We start from the raw sequence: 4574 nt of genomic DNA, 5'->3' as shown, positions 1-4574 counted from the left end.
TGCCTACGAAACATGGTGAGGAAAACAGTTGAAGTCTCTCAGAGCATGGAGCCAGCTGCATCCTCTCAGTGAAGAAGGATGCTAAAAAAGAAATTCCACACTAGCTCAGAATTGAGTATAATAAAAGGTTATTTATTTAGGGGTAGACTCACAGAATACAAACCTCTGCTGGAACAGGGAACAGCAACTGAATCCTGCAGCCAGAAAAGAGGCTGGATGTGCACTTCATATTGGCATATATAGTATAAGAGGCCACACCCAAATGGGCGAGTAACTTAAAGGCTACTGGAGGTAGAAATTCCTACAGAACCTCCCCCTTTTGTTTAAATAAGAAAGTTCTAAGCCTAATACAATATTATATACAATAAGAACAAATGTAAGGTATAAAAATTAGAATTACAACAGCATAAACAATATCAAGCAAAAAAATGATAAATGTTTCAATAATTATCCTATCCTAAGGAATTTAAGTCTTGTATTATAAATAACTTGACCAAGTCATGAGAGGAAAATAACAACAACTATCTAGTCTTGAACCCCAACAAAGACCCGAGAAGGGAAATAATATTATTTGAGTAAGCAGGAAGTGCAATCAAGCAACTCCCAAAATGTTCAACAAATGACAGAGACAACTGGCTACCTGGGCAATCACCCAAAGTCTCATTCACAACGTTGGAGCAACCAACTTTGGCTAAGGCCTAGAGTAACTGACAGACCATTTTCTTTCTTTTTCTTTTTCTTTTTAAAGATTTATTTATTTATTATGTGTACAGTATTGTCAGTATTCTGTCTGCATGTATCCCTGCATGCCAGAAGAGGGCACCATATCTCATTACAGATGGTTGTGAGCCACCATGTGGTTGCTGGGAATTGAACTCAGGACCTTTGGAAGAGCAGGCAGTGCTCTTAACCCCTGAGCCATCTCTCTAGCCCCACTGACAGACCATTTTCAGAGGCAGGAAAAATTTCAAAACCATCTTACCCTATCTTGGTAAAATTTGACAGATTTTTTTCTTGTATCCTGCTTGTCCTGTTTGGACATCATGCATTTTGTCAGTGGTTGATGCATGGGCAGTTCCTTGTCCAGAGCCCAGTTTTGCCAAAAAGAAAACAAGCTCCAAGTGGAGTGTCTTTGGTGCTCAACATTCTCTCGGGAATAGATGTGTGCTGCCAGGAGCAATCATGTATCACTGCAAGAGAACCCTAAGTTATTTATATGTCATATTCTACAGCTCTTTGAAGCAGTTGAAGATTACCTGTCTATGCAGAATACAATCTCTATGTATCTAAAGAACATGGTTAGTGTAACTGTAAGTATAACAAACATGGATGACTATTGACCTACACTTCTTAATACCTATATAACTTAAAGACTAAGACTTCATATTAGAATATTAAACAATCTTTAAACAACTGTGCAACAAATGAAGACAATCACATCAAAATGTAAACAATGTATAAGTATCTTGATCAGAGGTAGAAATGTATATTGTAATATGATAAATATATCCTAAAATTATATCAATATACAAAATGTCTTAAGCAGAGGTAGAAGCATGCATGTCATGTTACAATATGACAAAATAAATTTGCCTAGCTATACAAATATTGTATACGAAAATAGGAACATATTCAATATAATTTAAGCTTGTAGCAGTATACAAGAATCTATACCAATGTAAATTGCCTATAAATAATACATCACAAGTATTCACTCTATTACTCACCATTATTAGCATGAGTAAGCTCACAGTAATATATTATCCCATCCAATTTTCCCCCCTTTTTTTCCAAAGAGATCCCCGATCCTACATAATTTTTCCCCAGCCCCCAGTACTATACCAATTATAATAGACCCCTAAATAATGTCCCTAACCTTGAGGACAAACTTTGTTGGGAGAGGGGATGTCATCTTCTAGAATTACTTCCAGCTGTCATGGAAGTGATGTTTTTTTCTATGGGATCCTTTGAAAGTAAAATGATGGTTAAGTTTCAAGATTACTGTCTGTTATAATTGCAAATAGTCTCTGAGTGTATTTGGTAGGGTTTTTCTGAGGTTCCTATTTGGAGTTCTAGCCAGAATATTGTAAAAAACTGCACCATTTCAGCTAACCAAGTTAGAACCATCTTGAACAGCTGGTACCCCAAACAGGTCTTAGGGTAGTGCTATTAGCATCATGACGTCATATCAACCAGGTGGAGTTGTTGTGGGGCCCCATCTTCTTCCTGGGAACTTCAAAGATTACTGCAGGAAAATTCATTGTTCATTTTTGAAAACTTAAACATTATTTATATAGACATGCACAGACATATATATTCAATGAAAGGTATGATAGAGACAAAAATAGGTATGAAGAAAAGTAAAATTTTTTCTAAATTTTTTTTCTTTCTGTTCCATACCAGACATCTTTTGATGTGAGGCAAAAACTCTGAATTTTTCTTTTAACAACATTCTTGTATTTAGAGGACAGAGCCCTTGTCCAACTTCAAAGCCAGTTCTATATATTCATAAATATACATATATATTCAAATGTATGTTTTGATCACCTGTCCTTACAGGTCATATTCTTTTTTCTTGATGATTCTTATTGGATAGTTATTTTTCCTTTTGTCAGCATCCAAACATTCAGGGTCTCTTGAATTTTTGAAAATGTGTATTTTCTTGTAAAGACAAGAGCAGAACCCTGCCCCAACCCTATATGGTTTCCTTACCACCTGTATGTTGTCACCATTGTGGATGAGCTTTCCCTGCTCATCAACTCCAATGATTTCCTCAATTGTTTCAAATCTTTTTACTACTGTCTTTTGTAAAGCCTGAATCTCTTGGCCTGTATATATTTCTAGTGATTTCATTGAGGCACCTAGCCTCTGATCCTCATTCTGCATATGTGATTCCAAGGTCTGAAGTTTTTCCTTTAAAGATAACATCTCATCCTTGGACACTATTTGGATAGCGTGTAGACTGCCATCCTGGAGAGATACTCTATCTGCTAACCTATCACAAAATTTTAACAAATTTTGGTTGTCAAAATCAACAGTATGAATTCTTTCAGATAATTTCTCAGTATCCTTTGATATGGATTAAATTTTGTCTGTTAAATTAATGTTACCCTTTTCAATAGTATTAACTTTTTCAGGTAACTTTTGATTTTTCGATGGTATTAATCCTGTCATTATTAGTCTGTAAAGACTGTATCATTTCTAAAAGTGCCTCATTCTTGGCTCTGTTATCAAATCATTTTCTTAAGGATATAATATGAAGGAAAAAACCCTAAGTCTCAATATTCAATAAACAGATGTATCACCATAACCATATAAGCCTTGCAGAATACAATCTATAGTATTAGCAAAAAAAATTACTAAAATTTTCCATGGTAATATTGTCTGCAATTATATAATTTTAAAGTTCATTGATTCATTTATTAATAAAATATTTACCTGGTATGAGGCTTGGTAAATTGTTTCAGGTGTAATAATCTTTACTGTCCAGCAAGTGTCATGGTTGCAGAGTCTCAACTAGAGTTGCAACCTGGTGCCATGAACAGTCCTAAGCCAGTTAGGTTTCCCTGCCTTGATGCTGGTTAAATACTGAGAAATAGACTTTGCTTGACAAATTAAAAGCAATTAAATCAATTCTGCACACAGAAGAAGAAGAAGCCCAGAACTCAAGAGCCAGGCATATAAACCAGAAGTTGTGCAAGTCGCCACGTGGCAGGGAACACGGCAGGGAATGTGGCCGTATGGGGTGTGCACGCAAATGCTTGGGAAATGTCCAAGTCCCCACATGCATTAGTAATTGCATGATGAAAATAAAAATGATCCCACCCCCAAGTTCTGTTTTCTGAATCCTAATGATTCAAAAAGGGCTAATACTTGTAAAGATTACTGCTTTGCTTTAGTGTTTCCATATAATATCAGTTTTCTATCTTTGCAGTAGGCAGGGATCTGAGTCCATTCACAAATACACACTCACCTTAGCACCAGTAAACAGATAGGTAGAAAACAGAGAAGGACCATAGCAGGAAAGTATGTGTGTGTGTGTCCAACTATTAATTACATATAAAATAATTATTATTTTATTGTAGCATGGTTGTAATTTTTGTTGTATTATAAATATCACAGATCCATTTTTTTTCCTACTACCACAGCAGTTTCTGAAGACATGGAAGCCCATAGTGTTATTACTCTCTAATCTAGTTGAGGGGATGAAATAGTGCCAAAGCGCTCATCGCAATTTCATTAGCATATTCATGAGTCGCACTTCTGCAGTGTTGCAGAAACAACACAAATTGGTTTGTGGATTGTGAACTCCCCTTCTTCTCCCCTCCAGAAGCTCGGCCTGCAGATTAGCAAATCAAGTTGGCTCACAAACTTCTAAGCACTAAACTGTACAAGTTTTCTACTTTGCCCTTTATTTCCATATTTTATGATTTTTTAAAATTGAATTCTGTGTGAGTGGACCTAGCATCCAATGCAAGAGCAAAACTGAGACTTAAAGGCTCAGAAAAATGAAAATTCTTGAAAAGTCAGATTAAATTGTCCTGCTGGCAGCAGAGGATGTTTTCTTTTCCCCT

Source organism: Microtus ochrogaster, linkage group LG1 (genome assembly GCF_000317375.1).
Source record: "Microtus ochrogaster isolate Prairie Vole_2 linkage group LG1, MicOch1.0, whole genome shotgun sequence".
In the NCBI taxonomy this organism is placed as follows: domain Eukaryota; kingdom Metazoa; phylum Chordata; class Mammalia; order Rodentia; family Cricetidae; genus Microtus; species Microtus ochrogaster.
Note: the sequence above shows the minus strand (reverse complement) of the source record.